Source organism: Elephantulus edwardii, unplaced genomic scaffold, assembly GCF_000299155.1.
Source record: "Elephantulus edwardii isolate Elephantulus edwardi_28Jun2011 unplaced genomic scaffold, EleEdw1.0 scaffold00052, whole genome shotgun sequence".
In the NCBI taxonomy this organism is placed as follows: Eukaryota; Metazoa; Chordata; class Mammalia; order Macroscelidea; family Macroscelididae; genus Elephantulus; species Elephantulus edwardii.
Window position 1 is genome coordinate 9715263 of NW_006399802.1, and position 23354 is coordinate 9738616.

Sequence of the window (23354 nt, forward strand, 5' to 3'; positions counted from 1 at the left end):
TATATATATATATATATCTGTGTATGTATAATTGTTGCTGTTATGTGCCATCGAGTCACCTGTGACTCATAGTGACCCTATGTACAACAGTTTTTCCTCTGAGGCTAGGATTTTGAAGCTCCATCTCACATACTTTGGTCACACGGCCAGAAGGCACCAGTTCTTGAAGAAGGACATCAGTCAGGCTCAGAAGGGTGGAAGGACAGTGGAGACAAAGATCTCGGGTGAGATGGATTGAGACAGTAACTGGAACAATGGGGTGGGTGTGTCAGAGTCAGTGAGACTGGCTTAGGGCAGGCTTCAAAGCTGTTGTACATTGGGTCAGTATGAGTTGCAGGCAACTCAATGGCACATAGCAACACATTTGAGTGTCTTCATATAGTCAATAGAATAGAGGTGACCTTCTTTCTGGTATTTTCTTGTTTCAGCTAAGAACTATCTAATATCAGCAATGTTAGCCCTAATCTTACAGTCTCTTCCACAGTAGAGTTAAAATATGACTCAGTTCTTTGCTTGGACTTTGATTGGAGACTTAAGAGAGACCTTGAAGCAGTGGATCCAAAAAAGCCAAGCCCAAATCTAGCCCACATAAACCATGAGTTCTGTATAGGCTTAATTTGCTAAAAATTATATGCAATAGGATATAATAAACAATGTATTACCTGAATTCTACTTTCTTATTTTAGCTTTACTTTTAGACTGTGGACTTATGTTTCATTTATTAATTCATTGCAAAGAACCCAAAATAAAAGCTCAGAATTTCGTTAAGCCAGTTGTCATATAGTCCTTATTTGATTCAAATACTTATTGTGCTGCTTTAATACTGAAGGTAGAACTTGTAAACATTGCCCCTGTATCAGTTAACATGATAATGAACTTTTGGAGGAGCAGATTAGAAGTGACATTAAAGGAGGAAGGGGTTTCTTTCTTCCCTGTGTTCCTTTCTTCTTGGTTCACAAAGTGTTCCTTTCTTCTTGGTACTACAGTACTAGTTGAAGGGTATGGTACCCAGTAATATTCATTGGGCTGTAAGTTTTAGTAGCAACTCTAAATTCTGTCAACACACTCTCTTCCTTCCTAGGTGATTCAATGTGATTCCAGCAGGCAATTTCTTAGCTAGTTCTGCCAGGACTAGCTTCTGAGGAAATTCAGTGCATATCTTACAGGTGGATTCCTTCCTAAGTAGGTCCCCAAGGCCCCAGTAGGGCTTTTTCCAGTTTTGCACATGCCAGTAGGAATCATGGCAGCTGGTTGTTTACCAGTACATTAACATGACATCTTCCTGGAAAATTCTGTTATCACACTGGTTGATAGTTATTAATGTGCTAGTCTTATTTTGAGGTACTATTCTAAGCATATCATCCTCTGGCCCAATAAAGTATATCCACTTCTTCAGTAGGATCTGGAACTTAATAGTGAGGGTGGGAGTAACATCCTATAAATTATTTTTTGCTTTGTCCACAATTTCAGCTTCCTTGGTTCCACAATCAACACTCTTGTCACCAGCAGTCAGAAAATCAAATGACAAATTGCATTAGGAAAATCTGCTGTCAAGAAAATCTGTGTTTCCAGAGGGCTGAAGAACAACACAGTGTCAGTCTAGAGACTAAGGTGTACCTGATCCAGGCCATGGGATCGCAATTACTCGCTATACACCAGAGAGCTGGACAGTGACTAACAATGGCAGAAGAAGGACCAATGATTTGAGCTGTGGTGCTAGAGAAGAATATTGAACATAGCGTAGACTACCAAGAGAACAAACCTGAAGAGAGTAAAAACAAGTTGTTCATTGGAGGGAAGGATTTTGAAGCTCTGTCTCATGTATTTTGGGCATGTTGCCAAGGAGCGACAAGTCCTTGGAGAAGGACATCTTGCCTTGAAGGGTGAAGGATCAAGACAGGCAGGGAGGACCCCAGATGAAATGGATTGACATAGTGACTGAGGTAGTAATAGAGGTAGGTGTGTTGGAGACAGTGAGACTGGCTCAGGAGTAAGCAGGCTTCAGAGGTATTTTGTGTAGGGTCACTGTGAGACCCAGGTAAATCCATGGCACATGACAACAGCAACAACTCTACATTTGCCTTCACAGTTAAATGTGCTCCTGTGTCTGCTATTCTTGTATTCGTCATAATTATCTTTACATTCTAATACTTAATCTTCAATTAATTACTTAATACTTTTCTATATAGGATCTTCATTCAAAATATCTATGGTTTCTGTTCCTGACTTGACTCCAACTAATTAAACTTTGCATAGAAAAAGAAAAAAATATATACTTTCATCAACATTTGAGTCTGCTTTTCCCATATTAAAAGAAAAATATCAAGGTCTGTGAAGAAATGTTTTTAGAATATTTCCTAACAAATTTGCTGAAGACTTGGAAACTTGTTATGCTAAAATTCTGCTTCATGAATGTGTATATTTAAAGAGAAAAATAAGATCAGCAAAGATTGTATCTTATAAAAAAAAATGAAGAACTTCAGATAAAACTTTTACTTTTAGAACAGAGTGGCATAATACATATTAATGTACTTCCTATAAAAAGACAATTTTAAAGTAACTAAGCATGATGTTCTCTTGCTGCCATGGTCTTTACCACAGTGATGTTGAAAGCAAAATTAAAATTTAAAAACTACAAATACTTTTGAGAAACAATTTAAAAATCTTCATTTATTATCTAAATTGCCCTAGTGGACAGAAAGCTATGCTACCAAGCCCAAGGTGAGTGATTTTAATCTGCAGCTCCCAGGCCTGGTTTAAATTGTTTTATGACAAACATTCTTCTAAGTGGTTTAGCACTGGGCTGTGCGTTGCTGTACAGAGGTAACTTGTGGTTGCTCTGATGCTGAACACTATGACTCTGATGTGTCAAATGTGATAATGGTGGACAGTGTTTGGTAGAGCTTCTCAATTAAAATAAGCTTGGAAGCAGGAGTGGCAGCAACTGCCAAAATGGCTTGCCTCTGGAAACTCTATGAATAGTGCTCAGATCTTTCGTTCACAGGGTCACTATGAGTCGTCGACAATGAATGGCACTTAACAACAACATCCCTGGGATATAGGTGATTTTCCTAGATATTTTAGGGACACGGGGTCTGATTCCTAGCAAGCACTTGGAAGATCTGTCTAAACTGCATTCCTGATACCCAGATTAGCTCAGTAATTGCCACATGGACTCTGTGTGTCTTCATTTTAATAATTTTCTCTTACCATTGGTTAGAATAGAAATAGGAAAACCACACAGACTGCAGAGCGGTGTTCTCTGTCACTCTTGACTTTTCTGTCACTCTTTCCCCCTGGTTTGTACAGATGCTTGCAGAATAACTGCTCCCGCATTCATATCTATAGGATAAGGGGAGACTTCCTGAGTGTAGGACAATGGCAATAGGATTAATGGGGAGACTTACTGAGTATCTCCTATGTCTTGGACACTTCACATATTCTCTAATTTTCCTTTGCCTGTGGTAGATATTATTATCACTCTTTTGTAGATATCCCCCAAGCCAATAGTGACAGAGCTAGGAATTGACGCCAGCTACATTGATTCAAAGTGAATCTTGGAAACTGGAATAAAAAATGGTTTGGTTTGCGATTTGTTTGTTTTTCTTCATTTTATCCAATTCAGTCACTCACCGAAGAAAGACATAGCATCTGCAGCATCCATAACTGTATTCTGTGGTTGAACTTTCAAGGGATGAAGAGAAGAGGAAAATTCTTTCACAAGTTCATTTTTCCCCCACAAGTTCATTTTTATACCCTTCCAATTATAAGGGAGTTCTTAGGTATCTAAAAGGCCCTTGAAGGGCACATTTTCATGTAAAGATTGACAGTCTGAACCCTCTTAATAGCACTGGAAAAAAACCAAACCCCAAAACAAAACAACAAACACCCAAAGCCAAAAACAACCTGGAGAATTGCTTCCATAAATGATTACAGTTTACCCTATGGGGCAGTTCTTGTTTGTAAGACACAGGAGCTGCATGAATCAAAATTAATTCAACAGCAAAATATTTGGTTTTGGTTTTTCCTATAATTAATGTCTTACCATATGTTTTCTTACCGACAGATTGTGACAAGTTATCACCCATTGGTAGTAAGTTTATGCCTATTCTACACAAGCCTTTAAAAAATACACTAAAAATCCGCAACTTTATTTTTAATTAAACAAAAGTTTATAGAAAATTTGAATTTCCATTTATTCACTGTCACACATTTTCCTCCCACTCTCTTCTTCCACCTTCCCCATTTAACTGTATTTCATTTAGATTTTCTCCCTTTTTTTTTACACATTTTCTTCTCTGTCTCCCCTCCCCTCTCTCCCAGCTCACCCAGCAATGCACCCCTTATTCTAGATTCTTGTCATCTGTATAATGCTTAATTATACATTCCTTTGTCTTGTCACTGAGGTAAGATAACACCTCATAGTTGTTTTGATTTTCATGTCTCTAATAGCTAGGGAATTTGACCATTTTTCCATGTGTTTTTTTCCATCTGAATGTCTTCTTTGGTGAAGTGTCTATTCATATCCTATCTTCATTTTGTGATTAAGTTGTTAACCTTTTTTGTTTAGGTCCACACAAGCCTTTAATCATCAGAAAGGGATAGGATTTCACTGTGCCTGTATATCAATTTTTTTAGTAAAGTAGACTCATCCATGTTCCCAAGATTCAAAATGAATTTTTACTGTTCCAGGGATATGTAAGAGCCTTTTTTGCCCTTATGGGTGATCTAGAAATGCTATGCATTTAGACATTCTAGTATGTATGCCAATGAAAATAGAAGATAAATATTGACTTAGTGAGAATACTTGTAAAATATTTTCATCCAAATTCATCAAAACCACCTGGTTATGCTTACTGCCAGTAGTATGAGAGTCTTAGATAAAAGAACCCATCAAAGAACTTTGATATAAAACTAACCGATGGAAAGACAGCAATCGTAGTGAGATGAAATCAAGCCTTGTATGGTCAATGCAGAACTTTCTCAAAAGTCTTTCGAAGAGAAGTCCAGGCATGGTATCAGAGGAGGGGCCTTCAAACCAAGCCATAGCATTACAGATGATTCTAATAGTAACCCTACAGAATAAAGTAAAAGAGCCTTAAAGTTTCCTAAGGTTTGCATTCCTACAGAGCAAACTTCAGTATTTTTCTCCTGTGTGTTGAAAAAAGCCTCTTGTTTAGCAGCTGAGCATTTAACCAATTGTGTGACGGAGACTTCTGGAAACAGAGCAGGTGACTAGATTATGGAAAATGGAGGTTATCTTGCTATCAAACCTTTGAGAGGTTGTTGTTATGACATACCGTCAAGTCTCTTGCGACTCATAGCAACCCTATGTACAACTCTGAACCTTGCTCTATCCTGAGCCAACCTTATTATCTCTGACACACCTACTCCCATTTCCCCAGTCACTGAATCAATCCATTTCTTCGAGGGTCTCTCTCTCTTGAGCTGTCCCTCCACTTCCTAAACATGACGTCCCTCTGTAAAGACTGATCACTCCTTGTAACATGCCCAAAGTATGTCAGATGAAGCCTCAGAAAATTTGCCTCCAAAGAGCAACCTGGCTTCACCCTCTTTAGGATGAACCTACAAGCAGATGTTAATCCAAATGAAAAACAAAATCATGTTGCCTTCTACAGCTGAACGATAGAAATGTAATACCATTTCAAGAAAAAAAAAAAAGAAGAGGAGGCTCTTTCAAAATGCATTCAATTTAAAAGAAAAGCTATATATGTGGAGTAAAAATATAATTGAGAATCAGTTGTTTCTTCATAAGAAGAAACAACCTTTTTATTTGCTATATAAAAAATTAAGCTTTCTGAAGTATAGCAAGTAATTGCAAAGACTATGGCCTGGATCAAATGCACCTTAGTCTCCAGGCTGACATCATTGCTCTCCAGTACTTTGGAGAGTTCCCTGACAGCAGACTTTTGCAGTGAAATTTGTCTTTTATTTTACTGGCTGCTAGTACGAGAGTGTTGATTGTGGAGACAAGCAAACTAAAAGTTGTTAACAATTTCAATATCTTCACCATCTATCATGATGCTGCCAATTGGCCCAGTAGTGATATTATTTTCTTGCTGTTGAGCTTCAATCCATATTGAAGCTGCAAGCCTTGACCTTATACAGCAAGTGCTTCAGGTCCTCCTCAGTTTCAGCAAGCAGGGTCATGTCATCTGCATAATCCAGATTATTGATGAGTCTTCTTCCAATCCTGATGCCACATTTCTCCTCATAGAGCCCAGCATCCGGATAATCTGTTTTGCATATAGATTGAAGAGGTATGGAGATAGGACACATCCCTGGCATACATGCTTCCCAATTTTGAACCATGCAGTGTTTCCTTATTCTGTTCTGATGACTGCCTCTTGGTCCAAGTATAGGTTTTACATAAGCATGATCAAGTGTTCTGGGATTTCCATTCTCCTCAGAGTCAGCCACAGTTTGTTGTGATCTACACAGTCAAAATCTTTTCCATGGTCAGTGAAACACAGATAGACAGACATTCCTCTGATACTCCCTGCTTTCAAGCCAAGATCCATCTAACATTAGCTTTAATATCCTTAGTACCATGGCTTCTTCTAAACCTTGAAAGCTGGACAATTACTAGGGATGATAGAAAGAGAATCGATGCCTTTGAGCTGTGGTGCTGGAGGAAAGTATTGAATATACCATGAATTGCTAGGAGAACAAACAGCTTTGTCCTAGAGAGGGTGAGATCAGGTTGCTCCATGGAGGCAAGGATTCGGAAGCTTCGTCTGACATACTTTGGACATGTTGCAAGGAGGGAGCAGTTCTTAGAGAGGGCTGTCATGCTTGGGAGGGTGAAGGGACAGTGCAGGAGATGAGATGGATTGATTCAATGACTAGGGTAGTAGGAGTAGTTGTGTCAGAGACAGTAAGATTGACACAGGATAGAGCAGGGTTTGGAGCTGTTGGACATAGGGTCACTGAGTTGTAAGTGACTTAACAGCACATAACAATAACATAAAACAATAGAGAGTGGCATGCTTATCAAATGTTAGGTTTTTATTTAATAAGATTTCAAATAGAGATTTTAAAAGGGGCAAAAAATTTCACTCAACCTAAAAATCTGCTCTGTGGGGGGAAAAATAGCTTTCTACTCAGGTTAGCAAATAATTTCAGCGAAGTTACTTCAAAAGACCTAGAAACGTGTCATGCTGAGATATCAGTAAAATGTCTTTGGCGTTGCAAGTGAAAAAGGGCTCATTCTAGACCAACAGCTGCATGTGAAAAGAAGAAACCCTGATACTGTAAGTGTTGTTTTGAAGGGAGATGATGGACAGTGAAACGGCCTCTAATCTCTGAACTGTAGCCAACACAAGTTGCTTCTGGGCAAAGGTTATCAGGTTAAGTTGAAATCGAGTCTCCACAACCAAGAGTGATATGATTTCCTATTTGATGGAGATTGATTCATGAAATAAGAAAGAAGGTGTTTTCAGTGATAAATGTCAGAAATCGACTGCTAAGGGGGGAGAAGCTACCTGAATCTTTATCTCGTCAACTCAGTTCTTAGAAACCTCTGCTCTTCCCCTGGGAGGAGATGAGTAAGAAAGACGATGGAAAATGAGGGGTTCTTCATCCTGGTATATCTGTACCTTACAATGGGTTGGTTTTTTTTTTTTTTTAATAAGAGTGAAACCTAGAATGTCCTGATCAAACGTCACATCTGTTTACCTAAGCTAAGATTGATCCATCCACCTGCTTCTTTACAGATGGATATTATGTACAATATTTTTTAAAACCTCACTCTTTTATTTCAAACTAGTGTCTTAGGAAAATACTGGGCACCGTACTTATGCCCTTCCTTCTCCTGGGGAATGTGAACTCAATCTGCTTGTCTCTCTCTTCTTCAGTGGCCACTATCCATTTTATCTTTGGTTTTCTTTTTGCACTAAAGCAGCCTTCAGATTGAAATGCTGTCTCCCATAGCTCTTTTCTTATTGTTCTCGAAAAGTTAGAGATGCATTAATTCTAGAGCTTTACTAATGATTGCATTAGTGGAAATGAACCCTAAAAGTAAAAAAGACAAAAAACTTAGGAAGTTACAAAGCCAAGACGTGTATACAGTTGTTAGGTGTCATTTAGTCAGACCTACTTACAGCTAACCAGTGAGAGGGTTCTCAGAGCAATAAATCGCAAAGGAGGGGATTGTCCACTTTTCTCTGTAATTAGAATCTTTTAACTCTGACTTTTATTCTTGTTTGAGTTTGCAACTGGGATTCGTTAAGGCTCCTCTCCAGAGCTCATATTCTATTACTTTTTGTCTTCCATCCTTTCCCTGTGCCCTCCATCCCTATTTTTCAATTATGCCTTATTTATCTTCTTATTCCACATATTATCAAAGAGTGATTATTTACTCCCCTGTTGTTGTTGTTATGTGCCATGGAGTCACTTGCAACTCATAGCGACTCTATGTACAACAGCCCTAAACTCTGTTCTGTCCTGTGCCAATCTCATAGTCTCCAACACACACATCCCGATTACCCCAGTCACTAAATCAATCCACCTCATAGAGGACCTTCCACTCCTGTGCCTGCCCTCCGCCCTCCCAAGGATGATGTCCCTCTCCAAGGACCAGTCTTCTTACATGACCAAAGTATGTCAGATGAAGCCTCAGAATCCTTGCCTCCAAGGAGCAACCCTGTTTAACCCTCTCCAAGATGAATCTGTTTGTTTTCTTAGCAGTCCATGGTACCCTCAATACACTTCTCCAACACCAAAGCTCAAAGGCATCAATTCTCCTTCTATCCTCCGTAGTCATTGTCCAACTTTCTGACCCATAACAAGTGATTGCAAAGACCATGGCCTATATCAGATGCACCTTAATCTCCAGAGAGACACCATTGTTCTTCAGTCCTTTAGAGAGGTCCCTAACAGCAGACTTTCCCATCACAATACATCTTTTAATTTCCTGGCTGCTGGTGCCAAGAGTGTTGATTGTGGACAATGCTATAATTCAATGCTGTAATTGATTCGGTGACTGGGGTAATCGGGATGGGTGTGTCAGAGGCAGTGTGGTTGGCCCAGGATAGAGCAGGGTTTAGGGCTGTTGTGCATAGGGTCGCTATGAGTCGCAAACGACTCGACGGCACATAACAACAACAACAACAGTTGAATTATTTTCCATTTTAAATACCCAGGCTAGATCTGCCCTCTGCATTGTAGTTAGTGTTCATGATTCTACTATATTTTTACTTGATGTTTCATGGACACTTTGGATTAGCCTTGTTCTAATCTGAGCTTCACCATCTCTCTCCATACTTCATTCCCAATTTCTGGATGTCCCTTTGTCTAGATGTCACAGTTAACTCAGGACTGATTTATGAGTGGTAACCTCAACTCCTTCATTTTCCACAGCATTGCTGCTGTCTCCATGTTCAGTGTCTCTAAGTTTAGTCGCTACAAGTTCCTTTGACACAATCACTGCCTTAGTTTAGACTGTTATCATTTCTTACTATGAGCAAAGATCTCTAGTAGGTAGTTTATATGCATTATTAATTTGAATAGACCATGGACCATGTCATTCCACAGGGAACAACATCACCCGACTGTGGTCAATCCAGAGCTGTACTGCTAACCCAAAAGCCACATATCTCTGGAGATTCAAATCCACCAGCCATTCCACTGGAGAAAGATTGGCAGCCTCTTTCTGGGGGATTTATAGCCTTGGGAACCCTGGGAGGGTCAGCCGTGAGTCAGAACTGATTCCATGGCAATAAGAAAGAAAGAAGCAATTTCATGTATACCCCTTATTTTTTATGAAGAACCTGAGAGTAATATGTGTCAGTACTTTAGTCAAAGATACACACCAAATAAATTATAATGGTGAAGTAGAAGCCTAAGTCTAGCTTCACCTGAGTTTGTGCTCTTAATGGTTTGTCATACAGTCACTTAACCACAAAAAATGAATGTGGCAGATCTTAAGCTGCTTGTGCTCTACATGGTAATTCTAACTTCTTCCAAATACATTCTGATTGAAATTGCAATATAATGGAATAAGAATGAAGGAAATGTAGTAAAATAAAATCATCAATACAATTTCCAAATATGTTTTGAATACTCTTGACATGTACATAATAAAGTCAGTTGCCCATTCAACGTCATCCGTCTATAATATCTAGTACAAGACAAAGAAGAAAAATGGTGTCTAATAGAATCCTATTTGCAATAAGGTTAGTATTGGGAAATTTGAGCATTTGAGAGTGACTCACAAAAATAAAGGGACAGAGAAGCCATTTTTCTTGGGGACACTTGGAAGCTCTTTATTGTTGCTAGGCTCCATCTGGTCTACTGTGCCTCAAAGTGACATTACGTGCAACAGGATGAAAACATGCCCACCCCTCCGCCATCCTCACAATCTCCACTGCGCTCAACTGCAGTGTCTAAATTTACTACTAGCAAGTTTTCTCAGCATCCTCCACTTTAGTCTGCCAATCAGTGGGTATTCTCAGTGATACTTGTCCTAATCTCTGCTCCTATCACTGTTTTAAAAGTTGCACGAGCTTCTAAATCACCGATTGAAATCTCCCTTACTCCATTCAAAACACTTACAATGTCTTCTGAATGAATTATCTATATCTAACTGAATACTTTGTTTTACCAGTAAGATAAAGCATTTGAAAGCACAATATAGTGATAGGTTCTAAGGATTTAATTTACAGTAATTTTAAGAAGAATAAAAATTGTCCGGGTATCTATTTTGAAAATCAAATATTCACCAGCTCTTTAGATGGCCTTACAGAGTGCACAGTCTCACCAAAGAAAATATTGTAATATTTTAGCTGTATGATTAAGAACCAATCCTGATGAAGGAAGAAGTTCAAGCTATATTGAAGCCATTAGCATAGAATAAAGTCTCAGGAATTGAGGGAATAACAACTGACATATTTCAACAAACAGAAGCAGCCCTTCACATGTTTACCAATCTGTACAAAGAAATTTACAGAACAGCAACCTGGCCAATTAATGGGAAGAAAACCTATTTTTCCAATTCTTATAAAAGATTTCTGATATAATGTGGAAATTTCCAAACAATCTCATTAATATCATGTGCAAGTACAATCTTGCTGAAGATTTTTTTTAAAAAAAAAGGCTAGAATATCAGCAGAAAATTTCTAATATTCAGACTGAATTTAGAAGAGGCCATGGCACCAGGGACCTCCTTGTCAATGTCAGACGAATCGTGGCAGAAACCAGACAATATCAGAAAGATGTCTGTTAGTGTTTACTGGCTATGCTTTAAAATCATCTGGGTGGATTACAACAAATTATGGTTAACACTGAGGAAATGGGAATCCCAGAACTCTTAATCATGCCCCTGTGAAACTTATACCTAGTCTGAGAAGCTATTTCTTTAACAGAGCAAGGGGACACTGACTACAAGGTTCAAAATGAAGAACAGTCTGCATCAATATCCATATCTAGTCAATCTGAACATTAAGCAGATCATTCAAGAGGCTCAACTTTATTAAGATGACTGGCATTGAGATCAGAAGAAGCTTTGTCAACAATTCATGTTATTACACAATCCATGCAGACAACACAACTTTGCTTTCCCAAAGCAAAGAGGACTTGAAATGTTTGTCACAGGAGATCAAAGTTCACAGCCTTCAATGTGGATTATTTCCCTACATCAAAGAGACAAAAGTCCTCACCATTGGACCAATAGACAACACCATGATAGTTGGAGAAAAAATTGGCATTGTTGTTCATCTCACTTGTTTGGATCGTCAATCAATATCCTTGGTACCCGCCATCAAGAAATCAGAAGATATGTTTAATGGGAATATCTGCTGTCTAAGACATACGTATGTGTTTAAAAACAGTTTAAAGAATAAAGGGCACGTGATTCAAGCCATGGTCTTTTCAATTACTAGTTTCGCACCTAAAAGTTGAACAATGAATACAAATGACAAAAGAAGAATTGATACCTTTGAATTGTGTTGGAGAAGATTACTGAATATACACTGGACTACCAATATAACAAACAAATCTGTCTTGAAGAAAGTGTAACCAGGGTGTTTCTTGTAGTCAAAACTTGGTGTCTCGTATTTTGGGCATTTTGTTAGGAGGAGAGAGTCCTTGAAAAACGATATCATACTTGAAAAATTAAAGGTCAACGAAAGAGAGGAAAGCCCTCAACACAATGGATCAACATTGTGACTGGATAAAGCAGTGACTGTAAAGTACGGGCTCAAGTATTTCAGAATGATGAAGGAGAAGACAAGATTCGGATCCACTGTTCATAAGATCACTGTGAGTTGTAGTCAACTCAATGGCATTTAACAACAACATATCCTATAATTATGAATATAATGATGTTTGGTGAAAACTAGAGCTTCTGTGAAGATGTTTTTATACTTTTGTTGTTGTTTTTATGCACCATCCAGTCACCGGCAACTCATAGCAACCCCATGTATAACAGCCTTAAACCCTGCTCTATCCTGTGCTAATCTTATTGTCCCCGATACACCTACCCCCATTACCTCAGTCACTGAATTAATCCATCTCGTCGAGGATCTTCCTTTCTTGCACTGTTCTTCCACCCTCCCAAGCATGACAACCCTCCTCCATGAACTGATCCCTCCTTGCAACATGTCCAAAGTATATCATATGAAGCTTCAGAATCCTTGCCTCCAAGGAAAAGCCTGGTTTAACCCTCTCAAGGACAAAATTGTTCATTATCTTCACAGTCCATGATATATTAATACTCTTCTCCAACACCGCAGCTCAAAGGCGCAAATTCTTCTATCACCCCTAGTCATTTCCAGCTCTCTGATGCATAGGAAGTGATTGCAAAGACCATGGCCTATATCAGGTGCACCATAGTCTCCAGACTGACATCATTGCTCTTCAGTACTTTGGAGAGGTCTCTGACAGCAGACATTCCCAATGCAATAAGTCTTTTAATTTTCTGACTATGGTGCCAAAAGTGTTGATTGCGAAGCCAAGCAAACTAAAACTGTATACAATCTCAATCACTTCAACCTCCATCATGATGCTGCCAATCGTCCCAGTGGTGAAAATCTTTGTTATATTTCAACAAACAAATGCTGCCCTAGATGTACTCACCACATTGTGTCAAGAAATCCGGAGGACAGCCATCTGGCCAACTAACTGGAAGAGATATATATTTGTTGCAATTCCTAAGAAAGGTGATTTGACAGAGTGTGAAAATTATCGAACAATATTATTAATGTCACATACAAGCAAGATTCTGCTGAATATTATCCAAAAATGACTGGAACAGCACATCAACAGAAAACTGCCAGAAGTGCAGGCTGGGTTTAGAAGAGGCCATGGCACTAGGGAAATTGTAGCTAATAATGTTAGATGGATCTTGGCTGAAAGCAGAGAGTGGCAAAGAAATATCTATCTGTGTTTCCTTGACAATGCAAAAGTGCTTGTTATACTACTAGACCATATTAAAGTAGGTCTTAAGGAGTTTGAAGGGTATAATCCACAGTGAGTTATAGTGCTATCCAAAAGGCCACACATCTCCTGTGTTTCAAAACCAATAACCACTCCAAGGGAGAAAGATAGGCAGTCTTCACGCACAAAAATTTGCAGGCTCAAGAACTAGTCACTTTTTAGTTTTTTAGTTTTTAATTGTTTTATTGATTGGTGTACAAAATGTGTGTATCTGGTGGTTTTATTCATAAAGCATTTCAAAAATTCCTTCGTTCACATGGTTTCATATAATCATTTCCATACACTGTATTTTATAAAGTTAATCACTGTTAGTCATGAGAATTGACTAGTTAAAAATAAGAAACTTATTCTTCATCTATTTTAAGATATGTCTTGTGAAGAGAAGGGTAGACGGGAAAATAGAGTCACACACAGAGAAAAGATACCATACAAAAATACATCTCCCAGCCTAGAAATACCATGAAATGCCTGAAATTATCAGAAACTGAAAAAGAAAAGAAAGACTATCCCCTGGAGCCTATTGAGAAATAAAACATGGCACTCTCAATAGCCTAAATTTACATTTCTTTGCTCCAAATATTCTAAGAAAATGTATTCTGCTCTATGAAACTACTAAGATAAAAAGTTCATCAATTATCTCCAAGATCTGAAATGCTAGGGATTAATGTGTTAGATCCTAAGGAAATCATAGAAGAATGGTATGTCTATTAGTGTTTCGAATATCAGTGGGACACAATGTAGATTAAATGTGATCCATATCCTTGAATTTTTCCAAGTTTTTTTAAAGGTAGGCTGAGATGATTGAAGAAGTTGTTTCTTGCATATTTTGCCATTATCTCTTTTGTTATTACCATTCATCTATCTTGTTTAGATTTCTTCTGTTTATATACCAGACTAGTTCATTCAATTGCTTACCTGTTACTCTTGTTAGGCAGTGTATTATTTGTCTCTGATTTCCTGCCCTATCAAGTGTCTGATACATAGTAAGTATTCAGTAAATGTGTTCTGACTTGAATTGGCTCAAGTTTCTGAAAGTCAAAAGTACACACTGAGTAAGTTGCAGAAAAAAATCCAGATTCTTCTAAGGCTTGTAATTTGTCTCACAAGCTCCTGAAAATCTTACAAAAATCTTAGGATTCTGGAAACCCATCTGGCATGACATGGAACTTTCTAAAGCAGACTTAGAGATTTTAAAGTTTTCTGAGCATCCTAATGAGGATTTTCTCTGGAGTCCCTTATTTGAAGATACTCAATATGTTACATAAAAATGGAAAAGAACTTAATAAATCAATTGGCCTATCTAATTTTTAGAGACAATGTCTTCTGAAAGGCTGAAGTGCTTTAAAAATCATGAAACAACCAGGGATTTGCTATTTAAACTTTTATATTTATCCTTAGGTAAAAATTTATTATAAGACTTGGAAAGATACTATGTCTTTGTTGGAGTACAAGCAGTTAGTTCAATAATTAATTAGCATAAGACTATACCAGGTACTTGAAACCCCAGAGAACAATAAGTTTACTGAGATGTTGGTATACGCAATAAAACATGTGAGTTCATTATCCCAGATAATATAAATCTTAGTGGGAAACGAAATATAATGGTACTAGAAAATGCAGCTTATTATATTCCTCTAGAGGCATGATATACAGAGCTCTAAAAAATTTCTGTCATGTTAATTAATTGATAGCTTAGGAGACATTTTCAAATGATAAACCATCCTAACAACTTGAAGGCAGTATGAGGGACAAAGAACACAAGATCAGGAATCAAGGGCCCTAGACAGTAGTCTGCCTCACTGTTTACTGTCCTTTGAATGTTGGTTTGGCTACAGCAGCTCTAAATATCACACAATTATTAATAAAATATAACCCACTGTTGTTGAAATGGTTCCAATTCATAGTGATGCTCTATCAGATTTCCAACTCTGTAAATTGTTATAGGAGATGATACCACGCCTTTCTCCTTAAGAGCAGCTGGTGGATTAAAACTGCTTTATGTTGTTGTTGTTGATTGCCCTCGAGTCAAACGCAACTCATAGCGACCCTATGAACAAAAGGCCAGGAGTCCCTCTACAACTATTGACATTTATCAAAGTTTCTAGAGTTTCCGGAGGCATGTTGTTTAGGAAGGGGATGCCACTCTTTTTTCCAAAGACATTTAGGTTAGTTGCTCTATAAACTATGCACTACTCCACAACAGTAAAATAAAGACATTGACAATTCATGGCCTCCCTTACAAAACTGATGTGAAGATTACATGAAAATCATATATATGGAAGCTCTTTATAAATTTAAGAATGATTTGCATCTCAATGTCTAGAAAATAACGATTCTTACCGCTGGACTGATAAGCAGTGTCATGATGGATGGAGAAGAGAGTGAAACTGTCAACAGCATTATCTTCCTTTAACACAATTAACACTGTTTGACCAGCAGTTAGGAAATAAGGAGACACATAGCACTGGGAATATCTGCAGTTTGGGACGTCTTCAAACTATTGACAAGTAATAATGTCAGTTTGAGGAAAAGGTGCTTCTGATTCAGGCCATGGTCTTTCAGGTTATTGACTATACACCTGAAAGCTGGACAATGAATAAGAACGTCAGGAAAAGAATTGACACCTTTGAGGTGTGGTGTTGGAGAAGAGCACTGAGCATCCAAAAGAACAGATATGTCTTAGAAAGGGTGCAGCTGGAGTGCTCTTTGGAGGCAAGAATGATGAGGCTTCACATAACTTACTTTGGACATGTTTCTGGGAGGGGCTATTCTTTAGAGTCAGCGAAGAAGAGGAAGACCCTCAACTAAGTGGATTGACACAGTGACTGCTGCAATGGACTCATGTATCAGGAAGTGTGAGGGTAGCACAGGACAGAACAAGGTTCAGATCTTTTGTTCATACAGTCGCTATGAGTTGTGATCAACTCCACAACACCTAACAACAACAACAACAACTCTATAAATTTGTGGAATGGAAAAGATAAAGCACCAAGAAATAAAGCAAACTTTTTTGGTAAATGTACAATGGGAAAATAGATGAGTTCTGTCATATTTTGTGTAGATTCTCAGTGATGCTATCCTAACAATACTACTATGCTTAAAAACTATTTAGAAAGTTCTTTTGAAAGTATCACAGTTTACAACTTTAAAAAAAAAACATTCACCATAAAGATATCTTTAACCTTTAGATGATTATAATATAAATTGGCTTAAAACAACTACGAGATATCATCTCACCCCAGTCAGAAGAGCAAAATTTAACAGAACAGCAAGCAACAAATGTGGGCAAGGTTGTGGAGAAACTGGAACCCTTATTCACTGTTGGTGGTAGTGTAAAATGGTGCAACCACTACAGAAGGTAGTATGGCGCTTTCTCAAAAAGTTGCATATAGAGATACCACTTGACCCAGTAATTCCACTACTGGGAATATACCCTAAAGAGACCATAACTGACATCAAAGCAGATATATGCTCACCCATATTTATTGTGACTTTGTTCACAATAGCAAGGAGTTGGAAATAACTTAAGTGTCCAGCAACAAAAGAATGGATAGAGAAGCTGTGGTATATTCACACAATGGAATACTATGCTGCATTGAAAAAGAAAGAACTCGTGCAATATTATTCAAAATGGGTGACCCTGGAGGGCATTATGCTGAGTGAAGTATCTCGGTCACAAAAGAACAAATATTGCATGGTGCCACTGTCGTAAAAGAGGACTGACCTTGTGCTTGGGGGGAGACTGAGAAAGATGGGTTCAATGATGTAAGCTGCATTGAAACAGATAAGGGGGGAAAACTGTTTAAAAGGGATATGTGATAAGGTATTTTTGTCGTGTTAGGAGTCCTGCGTGAAGGCTGCAGAGTGAAGTGGACCTGGGGCAGGGTTGGTAAAACAATGAAAGAATTTTTTCTTTTACTTTTCCAAGATGATAGTGTACTGGGGGGGTGGGAGGGTTGGGAAGGGAAGAAAGTACAACAATGAATGAATGGAACCCCAAAGTCTCTGTAAATTTTCATTGAAATTAATAATAAATTAAAAAAAAAAGACTATGGGAAAATCAACCTAAAAAAAGAGAAAGAAAGAAAAGAAAGACAATACCTGATGGCAGCTTCAGACCAGAAAAAAAAGAATATAAATTGGCACACAATGCAAGTTATCTAGCAGGGTAACATAAAGTTTAAAGAAGAAGATTAATGTAAAAGAATTATTTTTAAGTGCAATCCAAAGAGCTCTGCTGGCTTAGCAGTAAAGAGTTGTACTGCCAGCTTAAAGGCAGCCAGTTCGAATTCACTCGCTGCTTTGCGGGGAAAAGGATGAGCAATCAGCCCGTTTGTGATTTATTGCCCCTGAAAACCTTCTGGAGCATCAGCTATGAGTTGTAACCAATTTAATGTTACATAACAACTAACAAAAGTCCAAAGAAGTTGTTAATTTTCTTATTAATGGTAGTAACTTTTAATATCTATTAATGTAAGATAAAAATTATAGCATGAGACATTAATCTAAAAATGTAAATCCTAAGGTATTTGTTTAGAGGGAAAGTATACTAGTATTGTCTTATTAATTCCAAAACATGTTACGGTTGTGAGAAATCAAACTCTTTAAACCAGCAAAATCCATCAACTAAGAGAAGATATCACATAGATGGTCTTCCCTTAAATTAAACACACTTTATTTATCAAAATACACAGTTAACCAGATAGAAAGACATGTGTAAGATTACTTACATTACAGTAGTGTCCTGTGAGTCACCAATAAATAGTTTTTTTTTTAATTTTCGGATTCCTTAATGTACTTAAAATACCAGACACATTAACAATGACAGAAAATAATTCTCAATAATTATACAATGTTGGCCCAGTAGTTGAACCTTTGCCATCTATCTGAAAACTATAAGGGCTAATATATCTTTGAGATATAATGTTTTAAAAATAAAAACAGAAACATATGGTAATTGGGGAGTGATTATGCAAGCTATGCATTCCACTTGCTAGAAAGCTCTTTTATACTTAGAGCACATTAGATTGTAAAAAGAGTTGTGGTAACATGGACAAGCAGGTGATGGCAAAGCCTGACTTCTACTGTCTCCAGAAGATCTATCTCAGTCAATAATATCTAGTCTATAAAACCAACCTCTTGGTAAGACATAGTCCTCCACACTGTGCATCTGCTTCCATGAATTACTGAATCCAGGATTCAATTGCAATAGTTACAGGATTTATTAGGCAGACAGGTTGTGGGAGGTGAGGGAAGACAAAGGATGTCAAATAGGGAAAGTTCAGTTTTAGTGTAGCAGTCCCAAGCCAGATTAACAAAACTCAATTCCCCAATTAGTTCAGAGAGCTTCTTAGTCAATAAGTAAAAGTCCAGGTTAAATCTCTGGTTTTCTCCATCAGCCAGCAAGCTTTGTCCCAAAGCAGTCACATGTCAACTCTTCCTTCAGTTAACCAGAAACAAATCCTTTAACTCTGGCTGCTTCACTAAGGCTCCATTATGCCTCGCCAAAGAGTCTCTCTTCAGTCTCTTTAAGTCTCTCTCTTCTGTTGACCTCAGAGCTGTCAATTATATTGAAGACACTAGTTAAAACAGTTGAGACCATGTCCCACGGGGCAAAGGCAACAGATAGTCACGTTTTTTAAAGTTCCAATACTATATGTTTGAACTCTGATATTTCTCCTGATATAGAAGAAATGCATTAAAATATGCTTCAGAGATTTTGGAGTGAGCATACCTACTTTCTATAAAAATCAGCCGATACCATGTAAGTGGATATATTTATACTCATTCTTGAATTTTCTAGAGAAAATAGAGCCAAAACATTACTGATATATATGAGAAATGTGTATGTGAAAAGTAATGACAGCAAGAGAAAAAAATATATACATGAAGTGGTAAACGATTTGGTAGGAAACCAGGGTATATGGAATTATAAAGAAATACAAGAAATGAAGGCTTTAACATAGCCTGCGAAGGCCTTGATTAAATGCTGATAGTTGCTACTTGCTGTGTTTGCTTAAATGTTGAGGTTTAGTCATCACATTGTCCCCTCTATTTTCTAGCTAGTTTAACTTTGAACATATGGTCTTGTAAATCATTAACAGTTGTGGGACTAGGCTAAAAATGCCTCCCACACTATGAAGTGAGACCTGGTAAGAATGAGACAGAGCAAAATCCTTGTGAGAGCAAGAGTCTGGCAACTACAGTGTTGGAGAGATTGTGGAGAGACTGTGGCAAGGTGTAGCTTTAGGTTTCCTGCATTTGTGCTGTCCACAGTTAAAGGTTTTGCCTGCCAGATGATTCAGGGAGAAGCTGACTTATAACTACTCTGAGGCAAACCTTGAAGGGTGATTGAGGAAACCAGAGGCTTCTTGACATTTACTAATTTAGGAACTGTGCTTTGCTGTTAATCTGGCGTGGGACTGCTGGACTAAACCTAGGCGTTCATTGGGGGATATTCTTTGCCTCCGTCCACTCTCCAATTTACCTCACTAGCAAACCTGGCTCTGCGGCCACCCATTTGGAGCAAAAAGAAAGCCACAAATGCCTAGTGTTCCCGACTTGTCTCTCCTGCCAGGCTCCAGAGGCCACATGCATACATCCAGCTGACACTGAGACTCAGGAGAGACACTCACCCTTGTGCTCCAGCCATGGCCATCCATTTCAGTATTTTATCATTCTGGTAAGCTCAAACACTGGCAAACTCTGGGCCAAAGACCCCTAATTCATCTAGCAAGTCTGCTTTGCAGCCACCCACCTGGGACAAAAAGAAAATCACAAATGCCCTAGTGTTCCTGACTTGCCTCTCCTTCCAGGCTCCAGAGGCCGCATGCATCCATCCAGCTGAAAAAACCCCACCCTTGGGTACCACAGTCTGTCAATCAACAATGAATAAAGGAATCTTTTTCTGCTGGTGTGATTCTAGAGGCACCCTGGGTCAGGGCTTTGGACTCTTTATCTGCTTTCTGTCCTGGGGTGATGAGGGGCTGTGCTATTCTCATTCCCTCTGGCCTGTTCAGAGAGACCCTTGTGGTTCTGTTTTGTGCTCCTTTTACACTTGTAATTGCACATGAAATTTGAACTTAAACTTCAGGTAACAAGGCTAGGTCTCTATTTCTTGCTTTTTAATTTTTTTTCTTATTTACATTTGTTTTATAACTTTTCCCCCTTTAGATTGTTGTGTTACCTAAGTGAAAGAGATTTGCTAGCATATTTGAGAATCCTGTAGAAAATATGGATAAATTTGATTTATGATACATTTATTGATTTTATTGCTTTTTGTCTGGTCTTTCACATGTGAGAAAATATTTAGAAACTGAAAAGCATGTCTTAATATTTTGAGATCCTTTGGCTTTACTATGATACATAGCGTCCTTCTTCTCTATTCCCAACTTCTACATTCCAGTCACCCATTATTATTAAAGCATCTTGATTATATGTTTGATCAATCTTTGACTGCAAAAGTTTATAGAAATATATTTCCTCCTCTATGGCTCTGGTTGTTGGTGCATATATTTGAATGATGGTGGTATTCAGTGGACTTCCTTGTATGTGTATGGATATTATCCTGTCACTCACAACATTGTATTTCAAGATGGATCTAGAAATGACTTTTTTAACTATGAAAGGAACCCCATTTTTCCTCACCTTTTCATCTCCAGCACAGTAGATCATATGATCCTCTGACTCAAAATGTTCCATTCTAGTGCATTTCATTTCACCAATGCCTAGTATGTCAATATTTATGTGTTCCATTTCTTTCTTAACAATATCCAATTTTCTTACATTCACGGTTCTCACATTCCATGTTCCAGTCACTAGTGTCTGTTTACAGCTGTTCCTCCTCCTATGTGTTTCCATACATGAGGGCTCAGCCTCGGTTGCCATATCTACTAGTCTAAATGTGCTCAGTTGTACATAGGGTTCTCAGAAGTCTGCTATTTCCCAAGTTGATGGCCAATCCTTCCTCCTAGTCTGCCTTAATTTGAATGCTCAGATTTAGAACATTATCTGACAGAAAAGCCTTTTACAGAGAAGAGCATATTAAAGATATTTCCCTGTAAAAGAAAAAAACCAATAGATTCTGTATTGTTCCCCTCCTTGTCAGGTGTATTTTGACCCAACCTTTTCCCTGCTCCACCAGCATTTACATCTACTCCCACCTACTCCATTCAACATCAATCTCCCCTATTTAGCCCTTAATGTGATTGGCTATATATCAATCTTTCTGGGCTTCTGTGATTCTGAATGCCTCAAGCTGCTGCCAGTTTCTTCTCTGCAGGCAGTTTCTCTTGACTTCTTTTGAAACTTCTGCTCCAGGATTGACTTCTCAGGCCTTAACATCTTCTCCTCCATTTATGCTACAACAGTTTTCCGGGGAGGTTGATGAATACAAAAGTTGGGAATAAAGAAGATAGGATATGGAAAAACGTGGACTTGGTGACAGAAATGAAGATGGAGATAGAATGATAGAATTTTGCACAATCAACAACTTATTTATTACAAATATACTTTATAAGATATGTAAACGCAGGCTAAACACATGGATTGCACCTGATGGCATGTATAGGAATCAGATCGATTACATTTGTGGATGAAATCACTGGAGAAGCTCAATATCCCCTGTGAAAACTAAGCCAGGTGTTGACTGTGGAACAGACCACCAACTATTCATATGCAAGTTTAAGTTGAAACTGAGGAAAATTGCATCAAGTCTATAGGAACAAAAATTTGACCTTAAGTCTATCCCACCTGAATTTTAAAACAATCTCAGGAACAATTTTGAGGCCTTGGGGCATTAATGAGTGAAGACTGGATGAGCTGTGGGAGGATATCAAGGATATCATCCAGGAAGAATGCAAATGGCCATTACAATGACAGAAGAGGAAAAAAAAGACCGAGATGGATATCAGAAGAAATTCTGAATATTGCTCTAGAGTACTGAGAAGCCAAAGCAAAGGGAACTCTATTAAGGAGTTGAACAGATGATTGCAAAGGGCAGTATGGGAAGACAAAGTAAAATATTTCCATGAAAATAAAATGTGCAAGGAGTTGGAGTCAGAAAATTGAAAGGGCCAAACTCGCTTAGCATTTCTAAAGCTGATGGAACTGAAGAACAAACTCAAACCTCAAGTTGAAATACTTAAGGATGCCTTGGACAGAATATTAAATGATCCAGGAAGCATTAAAAGAAGATGGAATGATATACAGAGTCATGGTACCATAAGGAATTGACAGACACAGAAGAATTTAATAAAATAACGTATGAGCTTGAGCCTGTGGTGATGAAGGAAGAAGTCCAAGCTGCTCTGAAAGAATTGGCAAAAAACAAGGCCCCAGGAATTGATGGCATACCAACTGATATATTTCAACAAACGAATGCTGTCCTAAATGTGCTCACCAAGTTGTGCCTAGAAAACTGGAGGACAACCACCTGGCTGACTGACTGGAAGAGATCTATATTTGTTCCCATTCCAAACAAAGGTGATCCGACAGAGGGCTGAATTATCAAACAGTATCATTGATATCACATCAAGCAAGATTCTACTGAAGATTATCCAAAAATGACTGGAACAGCACATCATCAGAGAACTGCCTGAAGTGCAGGCTGTGTTTAGAAGAGACCATGGCAAGAGGGATATTATAGCTAATGTCAGATGGATCTTGGCTGAAAGCAGAGTACCAGAGGAATTTCTATCTGTGTTTCCTTGTCTATTCAAAGACATTTGACTGCATAGATCACAGGAAACTGTGGCTGACTCTAAGAAGAATGGGAATCCGAGAACACTTGATTTTGCTTATGTAAAACCTATACTTGAACCAGGAGGCAGTAGTCAGAACACAGCAAGGAAACTGCATGGTTCAAAACCGTGAACGGTGTGCATCAAGGATGTGTCCTA